The sequence below is a fragment of the Anabrus simplex genome, chromosome 1, assembly GCF_040414725.1.
Source record: "Anabrus simplex isolate iqAnaSimp1 chromosome 1, ASM4041472v1, whole genome shotgun sequence".
NCBI lineage: Eukaryota > Metazoa > Arthropoda > Insecta > Orthoptera > Tettigoniidae > Anabrus > Anabrus simplex.
Window position 1 is genome coordinate 918708689 of NC_090265.1, and position 20035 is coordinate 918728723.

Genomic DNA, 20035 nt, shown 5'->3' on the forward strand with positions numbered 1-20035 from the left:
ATGAATTGAGCCTCTGTTGACTGCGTGTTAACAACCAATCTCATTTTCAGTGTCTGTGTTTTGTTTGTCTGCCGGCTTTGACATCTTTCCATTATCTCTTTAGCCTATCGATTAGCGTTTTCTTCCGCTCCTCTGGTAAAGGACCTTTTCGTCTTCTGGGTTCTGTCTCCACCATAAAACCATGATAGCTTTTCATTATCCTAGTATATTATTATTATTATTATTATTATTATTATTATTATTATTGCTAGGTTTCTCAGCGTCGAACAGTAAGCTCTTCCATCCGCAAGCGAAACCAAATACGTTACGCTACCGGGACTGTTATATTTAATTGCTAATTGTTAAAATAGCACAACAGCAGCAGCAACAGCATATGATGCAGTAGGAAATAGCCAGAAACTTGACAGAATATTGTGTCCTTGTGTGACGTCTGCCCGCAGCAGGTAAATATAATCACGTGACCACAGCTGTGTCAGTAGCGCCCCAGTGCTGAGAGCGCGGGCAGGCAGTGTGAGTGGTGTGCGGTACAGTAGTGTGTGTCGCGTAGTGTTGTGTAGTGTTGGCAGGTCTTGAGTCTCACTAATCACCATAGTAAAGTATGTTACAAGCTGCGAAGTATCGTCTGTTGTTCTTAGCTCACTTCTGTGTTTTAACTACTGTGTGTGATTTATCTACTCTTAGAATTATCGTTATGATCCTCTAATGCACAACTCAAAAAATAGCGCGTTAGTAATCATTATTTTTCAGCAAATCGTGTAAAAATAAATTAACGCATGGGATTTCTGCTCAAGACGTCATTCATGACAATGTGTGTGGAGATGTCATATAGCCACGAGTTCACATGATGGAAAAATAACAGAAAATTGATATAGAAGTTGGTTTGAGATGTTGGGCCTCTGAGGTCCATGTTGTGTATTAAAGGGTTAAACGGAATTTAGTGCGCAGATGTTGTATATACATGAAGAGCAAATATTGGTATATGGAATGAAACTAAGTACTGATTCTTCTTCTCTCTTGATAACTGTTGGGTTTTCTCTATTTCTGCGTTATCCCAATTCTTTATTTGGTAAGCCATAGATGATTTACTTCACATGAATGTAGGTAGGATTTTAGCGACAGTAGAATAGGAATGAACTCGGACTAGGGATACGACGGTCGTAGCCTTAAGGCATAGGCATTTGCGTTGTGAAAAAATAGGAAACCACGGAAAATTATGTTCATGGCTGGCATTGAGATTTTGTGAGCTTACAGCTATAATATCCGATCCTCATAGCCAGTGGACTTGATCTTCTTCTACTTCTTTCTGATTGTTATTCTTTACTTGATAGAATATTTTATTCTTTCTTAACGTGTCACTGTCCGGCTCCATGGCTACATGGTTAGCGTGCTGGCCTTTGGTCACAGGTTAGATTCCCGGGAGGGTCGAACATTTAGGTACCATTCCAGCATTTGCCTGGAGAAGAAGTGGGAAACTACGGAAAACCACTTTGAGGATGGCTGAGGTGGGAATCGAAAACCCCTCTACTTAGTTGACCTCCAGAGGCTGAGTGGACCCCTTTCCAGCCCTCGTACAACTTTTCAGATTTCGTGGCAGAGCCGGGAATCGAACCCGGGTCTCCGGAGGTGGCAGCTAATCACAATAACCACTGCGCCACAGAGCTTGACTTAACTACATATTTACAATCTTGCCTATGCCTTAGAAATGCAGCTAGCGATTTTTGTATACGTCGTGTTTTGAGTTCACCAGTCACTCGAGATATCTTGTTAGAATGTTTACCTAATTTAGTAATTTGCATACGTATATATTCATTATGCACTGTTATGCCTTTCAGCGTTCAGTCTACGAGCATCTGAGAATTAACTATGCACCTACACGATTCTCTGTTTGCAACTAAATCTGTGGCCTCATTTAGTTCTACACCACCTATATATTTTAATAACTAATTAAAAATGAGTCTAAGTAACGTCATCTTGGTGTCCCTCTTCTCTTCTTACCCTCCATGGCCGAGTCCATTATTCTCCTTGGTAACCTATCCTCTTAACATTCGCCTCACATGAGTCCTCCGCCGAAGCCGGTGATATGCACAGCTTCATCAATCGAATTCATTCCCAACTTAGCCTTGATCTAATTTAAACTAATTTAGTGCCAACAGGAATAATAACTGAATTATAATTATAATTAATTATTATTAATATTTTGCTATTTGCTTTACGTCGCACCGACACAGATAGGTCTTATGGCGACGATGAGATAGGAAAGGCCTATGAGTGGGAAGGAAGCGGCTGTGGCTATCATTAAGGTACAGCCCCAGCATTTGGCTGGAGTGAGCATGGGAAACCACGGAAAACTATCTTCAGGGCTGCCGACAGTGGGGTTCGAATCCACTATCTCCCGGATGCAAGCTCACAGCCGAGCGCCCCTAACCACACGGCCAACTCGCCCGGTTATAATAATAATAATAATAATAATAATAATAATAATAATAATAATAATAATAATATTGTTTTACGTCCCTCTAACTAATTGGCCGTTCTCGAAGACGCCAAGGTGCGGGAGTTTTGTCCTACGTGCCACTAAATCTACCGACACAGGACTGATGGATTTGAGTACCTTCAAATTCCACCGGACTGAGCCAGGATTGAACCTGCCAAGTGAGGGTCAGAAGGCCAGCGCCTCAATCGTCTGAGCCACTCAGTTCGGTCAGGGACGAAATACGTGTATTTCGTGTAATATGGACATTGAAAATGAATGCCCATCAAAAAAGTCTAGCCTATTGTAAATGATTAATTCATTGACGAATGAAAAACAGCTAATGAACTTAAAACACTGCGAAATGTAACTCGCTGCCTGATTAAGATTAATATAATAATGACCCCCCCCCCCCGCAAGTCTTCTTAAAGTATTATAAAGAAAATATTTGCAGTTGTAATTATTTGGATATGTGTGCCCCGTGATATCCTCCATTTTCAGTGGATGAATGAGAATAAAGTTTCGAATATAAATCCCACTCGGGTGTAAGTGTTCATCTCGGAGGCTGGTTGGATCCTCATATAGCATCACCAAAGATTGTGCAACTGTAGAGTAACCGCAAAAACCGAATGGCTGTGCTATAATGAGGCATACAAGGCTTAGCTAAGCCTGCGATCAGTTGTCGATCCCCATTTCTACTGTGAAACATGTATTAGAATGCTCGGCTCCGAAAGTCTGTATTCGAAAAAGTAATTGGGTGACCTGTACGTTGAGTACTGGAGTTTTAGTATCGCAGTGTTTTTCAGGTATGTTACTGCGTGTTCAGCACGGCTACTCACTGTACTATTCAATTCATACAGCGAGCATTTCAGTTACCACGGCATATATAATTGTGCTTGTCATTTATGTGCCATATATGTGATGTGGGGACATCAAAGACTCCACATTTCAAAGTGACTATACCGATGATACGGCCTTGTTACAAGATCATTTTGGAGCCAAAAGTAAATGGAACTGAGCTGAGTCATACCATCGTGAGAAGTATTTTCTGGCTTCGTAACTTACGTCGTTAGCCAATAGTGGCTTCAGAATGAACTATTTTGCGTTCGAAGCGTGCGATATTCTATTCATCATATAATGAAGTGACATACAGTCAGCAATATGTCATCCTTAGTTGTACTGTTTAGTTCTCTTGACTTTTTCCGATGCATCTCATATCATACTCCTCATGAAGGTGACTAAGTCCAGGGTTAAAATTAATGGATTAGTTGGGAATCAAACCCGTGGCTTCCGGGTAAGGAGCAAATATACTACCGCTAAACCAGGAAGCTGACTAATGAAAGCACTCTAATGCGCAAATGACAAAACAAAGAAACATTATTGATGAAACAACGATTTTAAGCATTAGAATGTGAAAGACAATTTTAACCAGCGGGCTTCGGGTCACATAGCTATCAGCTTGCATTCGGGAGATAGTGGGTCGGCAGCCTTGAAGAGGGTTTCCCGTGGTTTCCCATTTTCACACCAGGAAAATGCCGGGGCTGTACCTTAATTAAGGCCACGGTCGCTTCCGTCCCACTCCCAGCCCTTTCTTATCCCATCGTCGCCGTAAGATCTATCTGTGTAGGTGCAACGTAAAGCAGATTGTAGAATATTAATACCACAGCAATTTTGACATTCAATTTCTTTAATTTGGTTGGGATTTATAATCATTAATTGACTGTTCGCCCAACTGCGTTTATTTCATGTACGAGGTTAAAATATTATATTCTGCGGTCTTGTGAATTTAGTACCTATGAAGTAAATATTTGCTGAACAACGAAATTAAGTCTTCTGTCCGAAGTAAAGAATACGTAGTGAAATATTATTTAAGAACTGTAGTAAAGTTTAGGAAGTTCAGGTTTATTGTCCATTTAATGCCTACCATGCCGCTTTAACAGCCCATTTATTTGCTTTCTTGAGGCTTTATTCCCAGTTGTTAGCACTCAAGTGATAAGGAGTGATGTTTGGGGTTAAACAGTGCTATACCTGCTTCATGATCTACCTCATTGTGTCCTAGTAGGTCAACTGCAGACTAACGCCCTGTTTCCCAACCATTCCGATACAGAGTCAGAGTATCCACATTCGACATCTTTATAACAATATTAATCCGTTCGTCACATCTGATTGTTCAAAGATTTAAGAAGCTTATTAATCAGCATCATTATGTTTTTTTTTTTTTTTCTAGACTTCCCGAAAATCGTATATTGAGACTTGTTCCAATAGAGTAATCTTTAACGCATGACCCTTTGTTGTTAAGGCGTTGGCTTTCCGAGCCCAAGTTGACTGGTTCGAACCTGGCTCAGTCCGGGGGCATTTGAAGGTGCTTAAACACGTCAGCCACCTGTTGGTAGATTTACTGGCATACAAAAGAAATCTTGCGGGACAAAATTCTGGCAACTCGCCGTCACCGAAAACTGTATAAGTAGTTAGTGGGACGTGAAAACCATATTATCATCATTGTGTTTCTTTGCTGTTATTCTATGGATAATTATTAATGTAAAATGTAAATGTGGTTCAAAATTTCTCCATTCACTTACGGTTGCTATACATATAAAAGAAGGTACGGCTACACTGAAATCACTCCAGGTTTCGAATACCTCACACAGTAACTTTAATCAAATTAACGGTTATGGATTTAAGTTTGCATGGTCTAATTAACAGAATTTGCAATAGAAAATTTCAACCATTGCAGTAAAGCCGATAAGAGTGATCAAATTTTAGAATTCTTTGTCATCGTTCTTCTGCATTTTATTACGTCACGCTAGTTTGTAATAGGTAACCGCAAATTGTTAAAGTATTAAGTTCTGATGAGCAATGAGATAACAATGAAGGAAATACTCACGTATAGCACATTTCCAGTTTAATGTATTTGTAATATACGTTACCTTTCATGTTCTTCTTCTTCCGCCACTTTTCCCATACGATGATCGAGTCACGGGTGTGAAATTTGTCGTAGAATTGTCCTGTTTTACAGCTGGATGCTCTTCCTGACACTAGCCTTTTGCGAAGGGTTGTATTTTCTGTTGTGTGTTTCTGTGGTGGTTGGTAGTGTAGTGTGTTATGTGTATATGAAGAGGAGTATGTTAGTCACAAAGACCCTGTCCCCGAGTCAGAGGAATTAACCAGATGTGATTATAATCCCCGACCCGGCCGGAAGTCGAACCAGGGAACCTCTGAACCGAAGGCCTCTTTTTCTACCGCTTTGCCCACACCTGGGGTGTCGCGGATGCGAACTGTGCCGCAGATGTGGACTTGGCCCTGTTTTACAGCCGGATGCTTTTCCTGACGCAAACCCTATATAGAGGGATGTAATCATTATTGCGCGTTTCTGTGGTGGTTGGTAGTGTAGTGTAGTGTGTTGTCTGAATAGGAAGAGGAATGTGTTGGGACAAACATAGACACCCAGCCCCGGGCCAAAATAATTAATCAGAGATAATTAAAATCCCCTATACGGCCGGGAATCGAACCCTGCACCTCAACGCTGACCATTCAGCCATTGAGTCGGAGTTTATTTTGTATAAGATTACTTCTATATTATTAAAAAGCTATGTTCTTGAAGTCCATTTCGAGGCAGTCACGGATATATTGGGCTTATTATAGAACTGCAAATTTTCTCTGCTGTCCTTTATAGGCTACATCATTTCCAAAACGAAATTTGGACCAGGTCCTAAATGAAAGCTTTGAGTCAAACTCATATGATATATGAGCCTATTCCTACTCCAGAATGTCCTGACCGTGTAGCAATTCTATATTCTATAATTATGATATTTCCTGCAATCCGTAATACCAATAATAATAATAATAATAATAATAATAATAATAATAATAATAATAATAATAATAATAATAATAATAATAATAATAATAATAATAATAATAATAATACGGCGTTTACGTCTCTTCAAATTCTATTATTTTTGAGCGTCAGAATTTCACCTTGAAGTGAGGTAGCTTTAACGCAATAAAGCAAGCAAGCTTGTAGTTTTACGTGGCTCTTGATATCGTGATCATAGCCACAAGACATCCTGTTTTACGTGGAATCTGAATCACTGGGATGTGATTTTTTTGTTTCAGAAATTCCATATAAATGGGCCGAAATTCAAAGCGCAGTTGCCTTGACAAGAAGCCAGTGACGGCGTTAGTTAGCTAGTTAAAATCCAGAATAAATCTCCCAAAAGAGATCCGTTTGTCTGCCATCTAGTAAGAGTAAAGAAGAACATCGAAACTGACACGCAGGCAGCCTGAATTGCGTCAACTAAAAATGTCTACACTTACAGCTGAGGCCAGACAATTATTATCATTCTTCTTCTTAATCCATTTACCCTCCAGGGTTAGTTTTTCCCTCGGATTCAGCGAGGGATCCCACCTCTACCGCCTCAAGGGCCAGTGTCCTGGAGTGTGAGACGTTGGGTCGGGGGATACAACTGGGGAGGATGACCACTACCTCGCCCAGGTGGCCTATGCTGAACAGGGGCCTTTGTGGGGAATGGGAAGATTGGAAGGGATAGACAAGGAAGAGGGAAAGGAAGCGGCCGTGGCCTTAAGTTCGGTACCATCCCGGCATTTGCCTCGAAGAGGAGTGGGAAACCACGGAAAACCACTTCCAGGATGGCTGAGGTGGGAATCGAACCCACCTCTACTCAGTTGACCTCCCGAGGCTGAGTAGACCCCGGTCCAGCCCTCGTACCACTTTTCAAATTTCGTGGCAGACCCGGGAATCGAACCCCGGCCTCCGGGGGTGGCACCTAATCACACTAACCACTACACCACAGAGCTGGACATTATTATCATTACCATATAAAAAGCTTAATACGTGATCTGTTACGTGACGCTGACGTTCCCTGTAATGTGAATCGAGATTAGGTCAGTCAAATGCTGCAACCTACGATAAAAGCTCGAGGGATGGATGACTTGGTCAAGCTTGCTAGGTAGACGTTTCTTGTGGCCCAGATCACAACGCTGATGTAAGGTTGAAGTTACGCAACTATTTGACATACCTTTGTTGAATAGCGCAGCGGCGGTATTCTGTTGTTTTTTTTAAGCTGAACGTACGAATGAGGTAATATTTCTCAGCTGCAATTTTGTCGGCACGTGTGAAGTGAAGCAACAGCAAATGGAACATCTGTGTGAATAATATGCGATTACTGTCTTTCCTACACCCTGGCGATCTCTCCTTGCGCAGTTTCTTAATTATCTACAATTTAATATGTGCGAAATCTGAAAGTGACTGCTTTAGACTCTGAGATGGAGGTTGGTGGACCAGTCAATTTGTTTTTGAACTCCTGAGAAAATAAGTCATTCGTCAAAACTACTGTAGCTATTTAGAAATTCCCAGTAAGTAGGCCTATAGTTTAAAGAGTATAAATGAGTCCTTTTTAAGAGATCATTTGTTTACTTTTTATTTACCATTTATTAAGCTACAGCCTGAGGAGGCCATTTGACTCAAGTCGTATAACATAATTAACTGCTAACAAAATCGCAATGAAAAGAAATAAACGATAACAAAATCATTAAAAAATCAATAACAATTAACTAGAGTAATGACAACGGCAGGCAAGAATCATACTTCAGAAAATGTAGGTATACCAGTAGGAAGTATAGCAATGTGATGGCAGTACTGTAATTAGGAAGTAACAGGGCTTGTGCCTATATTGGAAGAACGTAAGAATAAATTCCAACTTATTTTTTATTAGTATTTTTCTAAAGAAAGAACAAAGGAAAGGAGGAAGGAAGGAAGGAAGGAAGGAAGGAAGGAAGGAAGGAAGGATGAAATATTCGCGATTTCTACTGATGTTTGGACACAATGCAATTGGAAGAACCTGGTGAAGCGTATGTTTGACACAATCAGCCACCCTTGAAATGGATTTGTGCAGTCAATCGGGAAGGCAAACTTTCGCCAGTTTTATAGAAGTGTTCCGATCGTTATTACTAGATGTGCCTATTTGAGGAACTCTTTTGTATCTAATGAGTAATGACTTATAAAGCATACAAAATCGAAATATGGAACTTCGTCTACAGTTTGGAAGTGATCCATATCTAAATACAATAGCTTCAAATATTAATGGTAGAAAAACTAACATGAAAATAAAATTGATGTTTAGAGTTACGAAAACATACCACTTTACATATGATAAAAAGTCAATCATTAGAATTTATTTTAAACAGGATGAATCCTCAAATCGTCCGCCTCTGTGGTGTAGTGGTTAGTGTGATTAGCTGCCAACCCCGGAGGACCGGGTTCGATTCCCGGCTCTGCCACGAAAATTTGAAAGTGTTACGAGAGCTGGAACGGGGTCCACTCAATCTCGGGAGGTCAACTGAGTAGAGGTGGGTTCGATTTCCACCTCAGTCATCCTAGAAGTGGTTTTCCATGGTTTCCCACTTCTCCTCGAGGCAAATGCGGGATGGTACCTAACTTAAGGCCACGGCCGCTTCCTTTTCCCTCTTCCTTGTCTACCCCTTCCAATCTTCCCATCCCCCGCAAGGCTCCTGTTCAGCATAGCAGGTGAGGCCACCTGGGCGTGGTACTGGTCATCCTCCTCAGTTGTATCCCCCGACCCAGAGTCTGAAGCTCCAGGACACTGCCCTTGAGGCGGTAGAGGTGGGATCCCTAGCTGAGTCCGAGGGAAAAATCGACCCTGAAGGGTAAACAGATTAAGAAGAAAAAGAAGAAGAATCCTCAAGTCTATACCCATACAGGGTTGCAAATACATTCATTAGATAAAATCAAGTTTATTAAACATACCGTAAATCAGAAAATACCGGAAATAATCCTCATTAGTTTGCAGGAAAACGACAAAATATATTAACGCACGTAGACAAGAAGTACTAGAGCAACCTTGAGTGGAAATTTGTTACTTCGGACTGTTAATCATTTTCTCGTGTACTCTGAGCGTCAGTTTTTACATCACTGACAGGAGATAACGAAAGGAAATTACAAAATGAGAACTATGTTAACTGTGTGGCTAAAATATTCTGATTATCATGACATACAAAATCAAAATAACAGAGCCAGTTGGCCGTGCGGTTCAGGTCACACAGCTGTGAGATTGCATTCGATAGATAGTGGGTTCGAATTTCACCGTTAACATCCCTGAAGATGGTTTTCTGTGGTTTACCATTTTCACACCAGGCAAATGTCCGACACTCTGGCTGAATGGTCAGCGTACTGGCCTTCGGTTCAGAGGGTCCCGGGTTCGATTCCCGGCCGGGTCGGGGATTTTAATCTACATTGGTTAATTCCAATGGCTCGGGGGCTGGGTGTCTGTGCCGTCCCCAACATCCCTGCAACTCACACACCACACATAACATTATCCTCCACCACAATAACACGCAGTTACCTACACATGGCAGATGCCGCCCACCCTCATCGGAGGGTCTGCCTTACAAGGGCTGCACTCGGCTAGAAATAGCCACACGAAATTATGATTATTATTATTATTATTATTATTATTATTATTATTATTATTATTATTATTATTATTATTATTATTACCAGGAAAATGCTTGGGCTGTACCTTATTCAAGGCCATGGCCGCTACGTTCCCAATTTTAGACCTTTCCCAGCCTTGCGTGGCTGAACCTTTGATGTGTTAGTGGGACGTTATGTCCGTCTCTGTGGTGTAGTTGTTAGTGTGATTAGCTGCCACCCCTGGAGGCCCGGGTTCGATTCCCGGCTCTGCTACGAAATTTGAAAAGTGGTACGAGGGTTGGAATGGAGTTCAGTCAGCCTCGAGAGGTCAACTGAGTAGAGGTGGGTTCGATCCCCACCTCAGCCATCCTGGAAGTGGTTTTTCGTGGTTTCCCACTTCTCCAGGAAAATGCCGGGCCACGGCCGCTTCCTTCCCTTTTCCTTGTCTATCCCTTCCAATCTTCCCATCCCCGCGCAAAGCCCCTGTTCAGCATAATAGGTGCTGGGCGAGGTGCTGGTCATCCTCCCCAGTTGTAACACCGACCCAGAGTATGAAGCTCTAGGACACTGCTCTTGAGGTGGTAGAGGTGGGATACCTCCCTGAGTCCAAGGGAAAAGCAGACCATGGAGGGTAAACAGATAAAGAAGAAGATTAATTCACCTTGAATTTGTTAATCAATAGCTGATATGCAGGTGTACTAAATTCGCAGCATATTCCAGGAGTTAAATGAATTTTTGAGGTACTAACCGTATCATGATCTATTGCACTTAGTTATAATGGAAGAGGTGCCTGATCCTAGTATATGTAGAAACTTTTTCTGTTGACAAGTGCAACAATCTGATAAAGTAATTTAAAAAGATTAGACGAGTCAGTATTCGATTCTTAGTTCAGACATAAGAGTTTTATCTTGTCTCGGATTACCCTTGTAAAGACATATTGTCAAAGAGATGACGAACAAGTTTCCATGATAGCTGGACGAATTCTGCGAATAACAACTGTTCAGTTATTCATTTCACCTTTAATAGTGAAACATTCGCGCCACAGTCCTCATGACTAACAATTAGAAAAGTTTCGTACTTAAAATATTATTTCGTCTCTCTTAATAGCCGGGCTGAGTGGCTCAGACGGTAGCGAGTTGGCCTTCCGAGCCGAAGTTCGCAGGTCCGATCCCGGCTCAGTCTAGTGTTATTTTAAAGTGCTCAAGTACGTTAGCCTCGTGTCGGTAGGTTCATTGGCTCATAAAATAACTCTTTCATGATAACATTTCGGCACCCGGCGTCTCCGAAATGTGCAAAAGGTAGTTAATGGGGCATAACATTATTATTATTTCCGCCTCTGTGGTGCAGTGGTTAGCGTGATTAGCTGCAACCCCGGAGGTTCGGGTTCGATTCCCGGCTCTGCCATGAAATTTGAAAAATGGTATGAGGGCTGGAACGGGGTCCACTCCGCCTCGGGATATCAGCTGAGTAGAGGGGGATTCGATTCACACCTCAGAAGGCTGTCTCAATATTGGTCTTATCAAATTTTGTGTAATTGTTATACATTTCAACATGCATTGTTTTCCGTGGTTTCCCACTTCTCCTCCAGGCAGATACCGGGATGGTACCTAACTTAAGGCCACGGCCTCATCCTTCCGTCTTCCTTGCCTGTCCCTTCCAATTTGCCCGTCCCTCCACAAGTCTTGTTAAGCATAGCAGGTGAGGCCGCCTTGGCAAGGTACTGGTCCTCCTTCCCAGCTGTATCCCCTCGAATCAAAAGTCTCATGTTCCAGGACACTGCCCTTGAGGCGGTAGAGTTGGGATCACTCGCCGAATTCGATGGAAAAATCGACCTGGAGGGTAACTGGGTTAAGAAAGATTATTATTATTATTATTATTATTATTATTATTATTATTATTATTATTATATGAATTCAGATACCGAGTGGAGGCATTTTATTTTGATGCCATCTAGGCTGCCTGTTCGTCAGTTTTGACGTTCCGTTTCTATCTACCGTATGGCAGATAAATACGGATATCTCTCGGCTGAGTTTTTAATTTTGTCGGGTAAACACCAAATCTGTCACTAATAGATCTTTTTCGTGCCGACTTCATTCCCAGCGGATAGAAGGCTGTCTCAATATTGGTCTTATCAAATTTTGTTTAATTGTTATACATTTCAACATGCATACTTCTCGGAAAAAAATAAAAAATAAAAATCATTTGCCTATAGGATGGACTGATGTTACTGAAAATGTAGTAAAATAATAAATATTGTTAGGTGGAACTCGTTGCTTAAAAGAAAATATCAGTTGTTGTTGGCGATGCATTCTATGGACTTGAGGCATATTTGGGCATCAGCAAGGCGCTTGGAGAACTTGTAGGTATATGTTTGAACCAACAAGGGATCTGTCTACGCTGGAGTAGACTGATTACAATAGTAAAAAGTAAACTCGTGTCCTCATCCCGAGGAGGTGCAGATTTTTTCAGGCACACCCCAGCTGGATGTGATCTGCATGTAAAATTTCAACCACATAGCAGCCCTCCTGCCATTCCTAAATTTCTGGCAGTACCGAGAATTGGACACGGGACCCTGAGGATGGCAGCTTCGTTACACTACGGAGGTGACTCCGATTGCAATGAAACTCGATAAGATGATCATTAAGACATCGTAACATCGCTGATCGCCTGCCGTTGTTACGTGAGTTGTCCACAGCATGAAAAAAAAATGAGCGATACTCACCGGAAATTCGGCAATTTTCTTATTTGTATGCTAATAAAATATTATATTAACAGTTAACACCATGCTCGTTACAATAAACATTTAATTATAATTTAATTTATTTATATTTTAGGTTCCATTATAAATGATACAGAAGTATTACGCCCCTAATTTTTTGATATATTCATTTAATGTAGTCCTACCACTAAGTTCATTAGAGCATGAAATCCTGTTCTTGCTATCAAACTATCATTGTTGATATAAACTGATTTAAGTAACTTTAAAATAGAAGCATGGGCATATTTCTACAGTGCATATGCAACGTCATTCTTCGACATTATCACCTAACTGCTCCGAGCCACTCAGCTATTTTTCAGCAATTCATTATAACGCTACCGTCAGTTTTACAGCAAAATGTTTATCATTATTTAGTTTAGGATTTCTTCATTGATCATTCACCCCAGTTTCATCGACATATGTGTGGTCTAACCCAAACAGTTCCCTTGTAAATGGTAAATGGTTAACTCTGACCGCCCTTGACAACAGAAATTAACCTAGTACTCATTCTGTTGGTAGGCTGAGTGAACTTTAGAGCCGTATGCGTCTCCAGAGAGTGGAATATCCGGGTTTTTTAATTTCTAAAATTCCTAACAGCGCGTCTTTTCCGCCTTCGCTACGCAGCCTCGTCTCTTATCTCTACAGCAAGTTAGATATGAACGCCACGTAAGGCATGGTGATGCTAATTACCGTTCAGTTATGCGACGTTGAGCAACAGTGAAATATCTTCTACCAGTAATTATTGGATTTATGCCAAACATTTCACCTTGCAGTACAGCTTTAGAGTCACATCAATCATAAAACTTCATTCTAAATTTAACGCTCAGTCATTTTAGACAGGTTATAAACCCATTTGGCTCGCATGCTGAAATGAAGTGATGAGTGGTCTCATCTCAGCAGAGATTGTCCTCTGTTGGGGTTAGGTTGAACAAGAGAGGAAGCATGGAGATATAATACGGGGTGCGTTTACGGGAGGGAATTGAATCATATCCATTCGAGCCATGTTCAGAGTATCTTGGTGATAAATAGGGCTCGGAATTTCATGACCTAAAAACTCAGGATATACATGCAATTATGCCCTAACAATACCAGAATATGATATAAAATCTTAGAAATATGACGCAAAAGAAATATATTATCTACAATTAGAAGACCAGCATCAAAGTAGCCATTCTTAACAATCATTTGTCTTTTCTATTTTGACAACTTCGTGTTCGCAGAACTGATTACCTCAAACTTCATTTAACCGCAAAATGTTTCTAAGGAAACGAAATCAAAAATAACCAAAATCACTTGGCATTATCAACATGAAACATGTGAATAATTCTTGGAGAACGACTAAAACTATTATAATGTGTAAAAAATGCTTTCATACCATTTTTGGTCAGATGTGACTTAAAAGATAAAATGTAATGTAATATGCATTTATGTGACCAATAAAAATCTAGTTTATTATGTCACAAAACCTATAAATGTGTTAAATTTAACTTGCATTTGTTAAAAAGAGACCAAGATAAAAATATGACATGTCATAGAAATCTGAGCTCTGGTGGAAACAACCAACTTATTTTTTAATCGTTAAAATCAAGCAAGTTTGTTGTCTTACGTGAATGGTGATATCGTGATCACCACTTTTACGCAACTTTGCCATTCATTTGGAATACCTCAGATGAAGACATATTGGCCGGGATTTAGACCATAGTCGCTTTGGTGAGGAAGTAGCGACAATGTAACTCGGCTATCAAAACCTGTCGTAGTGATATAAAGAAGTGTTATCAGGAAATGAGGATCAGATTATTTGTTTCGCCTTTCCCCAACTGGAGATTCCCCCTGAGGATATAGCATACAAAAAACAATATGGATTTGAAAAGTAATTGTGAGTTAATTACATAAAGGTTGATAAGCACATTTGACGTATGTTGTTGCATTAAAAAGTTTGGGAGGTATGGTTCCTCAGGTTTTGGATCTAATATTTCTTCACTGTGTTAGGCAACACTATTGCACCATCATTCGATTCTGATTTCGTCCTCTTTTCCTGTTAAAGGTCATAATTAAAAATCATAGCACATGCCACAACATCCACAGGTCCGAGCTGTAATCTGAATACTCTTTCCGAACTATCACAGCTACAAATGAGACTGAAACATCCGCTATATTGAACTCTAGCTTACAGCAGTGGCCCAACGTTTCAGCCTACAAGAGATGGAAGTAATTAGAATAGAAGAGAAAATGCACAAAATTCAAAATTCAGAGTTCATGTTCAGTTTTTTTTTTTTTTGCAGTGGGTACCTTCCATGTTTTGGCTGAAGAGGTCACGGCTACTGCGACGAGGAGTTAACGAAAGCACGGAATTTGAAGGTGTAAGAGTAACTGCAAGATTCCTTTCAGGGTAATTTTGAAGGCATTAACGCACTATTGTTTATTAGTTCTTTGACGTCTAATCACATCTTAACTTCATACTAAGGATGATGTAGAATTCGGATCACCGGAAGGAGGACGTGGAAATAGAAAAAAACTACCGATCAATTTTTTCTAAAATATGTGTAGAAATATTAGCATGGAATTGATAGAATCATATCTAGCAGTATTTCTCATATTTTATTGCACTACCATTTTAGAACGAATTCAGGAGAACTTAAAATCATGGAGATCATATTATGAAATCCAAATTATGTATATTTGTCTTGTGTAATATTGTTATACACGTTGATGCATTAATTAGCAAAAAATTGATTATAGTTCACTCCCTATGCTTCAAGTGTTTTAAAACTCGTGTTTGAATGTCTGCTATGCAAAAAATCTGATGGCATTTCCATTCTGTTAGCCTTAAACACATGGATGTAACAAGACATAGCTACAGCCCACACCATGGGGAGTCACCCTTCTGCAACGACACTTTGGTGATAGCCTAATTTCTTGTTGAACTCCATTCACATATTCTTCCTGATTCCTGAATCTTACGGCCACAGATGTCCACGGATGTTGAAGTTTTCAAGACAGATAACCGATCTAGGAATATTCCCGAATTACACCAGAAGATAATGTCATTTTTATGTGTCCATACAACAACATTTATTCTTCAACATGTTCATTAATCTTCAGAAACGCTATGCAAAATGTATAACACATGATGGTACACATTTTGAACATATACTTTACCAGCGCAATTAATTAACATTTCACTTTCGTTTGTTTCGCCACATACCAAATTTCAGCTCAGTTAGTCCTGCAGTTTTGGCGTTATTGAATGAAAATATACAGACAATATCTCATTTTAAGCAACGGATATTTAATGTTTTCTTTTGTAAATAAGTTTGCAAATAATATAGTTTTAGATCAGTATTTGGAAATAAAACATAGCCAACCATGTGTCAGTTCTCTCTGAAGATATGTGTGCAAAATTTCATGACATTTCGCCCGCTGGCTTATACATGATGTAGTTTCGGAAGGCGGATAGACAGACGTCATTTCATTTGTATATGTGTCCAGAGCTATGGCTAAATGGTTAGCGAGCTAGCTCTTAGTCAGAGGGGTCCCCGGTTCAATTTCAGGCCGAGTCGGACATTTTAACATGTATTGGTTAATACCGACGGTTCGGGCGCTGGGTGTGTGTTCCCTCTTCATTATTGGAATTCATCATTGGTAAGGCGCCATTATATCCTATCAGGCGTTAATTCGAAAGTCGTGCACCAGGCCTCTCCGGATGCCACAAGCTGTTATTATTATTATTATTATTATTATTATTATTATTATTATTATTATTATTATTATTATTATTATTATTTACATATCGTCGTAGCGCCTATGAAAGCCGCTATTTGAAATATTTCAGCTTAAAACTTTGGCCGGTAAGGTTCTGCCTAGAGGTTCAATATTGTGCAAGTAATTTCACAGAATTCTCGCTCGTATTATCTATGTGCTGCGGGACAGTATATCTTCCACGTGATATCACATAGCGGTTTTCGCAGGTGCAACGACGATATAGAGGTACTTTATACCAGCAACGTTCTTGAAATAACACGGTTAAGCATGCGCGAGGCTTTTGCTGGCAAGATGTAGTGTTTACAGTGCACTATGTCTTCTGGTATGGGCTAGAATAAAATTGTTACTTTCATTGCACTGTCTCAGTCTTATGCTTGGCTTTGACAATATGAAAGTGGCTGAGGTACGAGTGACGCTAGTAATGCCATTCCTTATGCAGCCAGTCCCTGTTATGAATGGTGTGAAGATGTCGCCCATAGGGTCGGTTGGTGCACGCATTTCAGTAGGCTTGGCAGACTGATGTGCAATAGCAACTTCTGGCTCAGTGAGGAAAGCAACGGGAAACTCACTCCTCATTTCCCTAGTACGCCTCTTCAGTGACACGTACCATCTATGACAGCTAATGGTGAACCTGTTAAGGATCCAACCAGTCTTCGGACTGAATACCTAACATACATACATACATACATACATACATACATACATACATACATACATACATACATACATACATACATACATACATGCAAGCATGCGCGACGGTGAAGTGACTTCAACGCAAAGGAGATACTCTACCTGGCATAGGCGATTTATGAGTCATCACTTAAATTGAGATCAGTTAAGTCCTGTCTGATTTTATGATGGTAATCTTTGAATGGTCATAACGGAACTCATCTAAAATATGTGACGTATAACACCACACTGAGTCACGCTATCCAAGAGGAAATGCAACATCAGAACTGTTCAACGGGCAGGGCTACCAACTGAAAGAGGTGGTGGTGGTGGTGGTAACTATTGTTTTAAGAGGAAGTACGAACTAGGCAACCATCCTCTACCAACTGATAGACTTTTCCTTGAATAAGTCATAGAGACCACGTCAAGGGCACTCAGGCGATAACTCCTTCGAGGTGGACGTACTCCGCAATATATGTCACTACGCCATGAGTCATGAGCTATAGTGCCTTCTGAACAACTCATTCATTACGGTTTCTGCCAGTTCCTCGGATTTCATAACCAAGTACGTTCAGATGAGTTCTAATTTGGAAGGATTATTTCAGTAATTTGGAGATAATGGAGTCAAATTACTCTGATTCTCTATATGTTCTTTAGTTCATACGGCTCACGCAGCTGTAAACTTGCATTCGGGAGATGATGGGTTCGAACCCCACCGTGTACAGACCTGAAGATGGTTTCTCATGGTTTCCCATGTTCATATAAGAAAAATGCAGTATCTTAATTAAGGCCACGGCCAATTTCTTTCTAATTTTAGCCCTCTATCATCTTTGCGTCACCTTTCGTGCGTTAGGTTGACGTTAAACCAGTAGAAAAGAAAAAGAAAACAACAACAACCTACATACTTTACCCACCGGGCAAGTTGGCCGTGCGGTTAGGAGCGAGCAGCTGTGAGCTCGTATGCGGGAGATAGTGGGTTCGAACCCCATGTCGGCAGCCTTGAAGATGGTTTTTCGTGGTTTCCCATTTTCACACCAGGCAAATGCTGGAGCTGTACCTTAATTAAGGCCACTGCCGCTTCCTTCCCATTCCTAGGCCGTTCCTAACCCATCGTCGCCATAAGACCTATCTGTATCGGTGCGACGTAAAGCAAATAGCATACTGAACCCTTATGGATGCAATACATACGTCTAGACGAGGCAGTAGAGACGTACGCTGTTCACTCGGAAGGGCACATTTTCCCCTTAATTCCATTTCCAAGCAAGCAAATGCTAGGGCTGTACCTTAATTAATATCAAGACCGATACCTCCAAATTCCACTTCTCTCCCACGCGTGTATCACCGAGAACTTATAGACTATGTGTTAGTGCTTCGTTAAACTGCAAGCAAAAGAAAAACACGTAGGGTTTGTCTTCGAGTGATTGGAAGTTTTTTCACAGCCTCGTTGTAAACGAGCAGACGCCGAAATCCTTGGATCCTAACCATTCAGCATCTTCATCAACACTTATTCAGACCTAGTATCCGTTATAATGTACACTATCTTACGTATTTCTTTTTAATGTTTCACCCCAGTTTTGAAATAATTCTGAAATTTCTTGCAAGTATTGATGGACTTCTCCGGTTCTCATTTTGGTAACATAGTGCTGTTAATCACGACCTACTGGAACCGGAAGAAAGAATGCACAGCAGCTTGCAAATTCGGGCGAACATATACCAAATAAATTAGATTTTATAAGTTTGAGTAATTTCGTGTCCTCGCTTACCTCGAGGTGGTTGCAGCTCTTTTCAGTCACTCGTTTGAACAAATGCGTACTTTTACATGTAAAAGATCGTCTACAGCCGTTTCCAGTGACCATACTTGAGCTTTCGTACCAACTTGATTGCAATTCGAAGCATTTCAACGCAAACACTTTCCTCGTAAACCTGTAAGAAGACTAACTGCATTGTGAACAGATACAGCTGTTGTTTCTGGAAATTTTTGAGCAAATGCCTTGTCGAAATACGTATTTAAGAACGTTTCTCAGTTGAAACGATAGATTAAACGCTAAATTGAGCAATTATTGCACCATACCGAGCGAGTTGGTCGTGCGTTTAGGGTCGCGCAGCCGTGAGTTTGCATTCGGGAGATAGTAGGTTCGAACCCCACTGGCAGCATCCCTGAAGATGGTTTTCCATTTTCACATCAATCAAATACTGGAGCTGTACCTTAACTAAAGCCACGGCCGCTTCCTTCCCACTCCTAGTCTTTTTCTGTCCTATCGTCCCCATAAGAGCTCTCTGTGTCAGTGCGGCGCAAAGTAAATTTTAAAAAAATTGAACAATTACACTAGTAGTCTATCGCCTTTTAATAGCCGTTTACCAACCGAATATTGTACTAAAACGCGACAATGGAACAAATGAATAGGGTCTCACAACAATGAACAATCTACCAACAGACCAGTAGCCTTTGCGGTAAGATTCCTGAAAACCCTTAGGTTAATACGAATTAACAGTCGAATCTCCATGCGTTGTCTAAATTCATAACGACTTTCCGATCGCTTCTAGTATGCGCAATGCTAATTAATTCGGCTTATTTTACAAAGTAACATAATTTCTAATGCAACTTTGCATAGCATTTGGCAAGTAGCAAGCGAGTTACTTGCTGCGCACCGTGAATTGTATTTTGCAGAAGAGAAAAAGGAAATATACCAAAGCTATGTGTTCAACGTACCTTCAATTGCTATACTTTAAGAGATGCCCGAGTGCTGATTTTTTGTCGCCCTGAAAAATGTTTTTTAACCTGCGAGTGAGTAGGCCTACACTTGCGCGCATCTCTGGCATTTAAGCCAGGTTTCGATCCCGCGACCTTGAGCATAGAAGTTACTCCACGCAGCCAGTCAAGGCACCCTCATTATGCTGCAACATTGATAGACCTTAACCT

The 20035-nt window shown here is 40.6% G+C and overlaps 1 protein-coding gene across 6 annotated transcripts in view; it reads left to right on the forward strand.

The window, feature by feature from the left end:
* The window catches only part of Cad99C (cadherin-99C), a 529236-nt gene that overhangs the window by 403838 nt on the left and 105363 nt on the right, over window positions 1–20035 (forward strand). Inside the window, exon 1 of one of the 6 annotated variants that reach the window (XM_068225295.1) lies at window positions 487–596. The exons of 1 other annotated variant lie outside the window; for it this stretch is intronic. The gene's annotated coding sequence lies outside the window, so the exon portion shown is untranslated. Of the gene's footprint in view, window positions 1–486; window positions 597–20035 lie in introns of those variants that run through there. 4 more of the 6 variants (XM_068225298.1, XM_068225296.1, XM_068225297.1 and 1 more) reach the window with 4 other exon arrangements.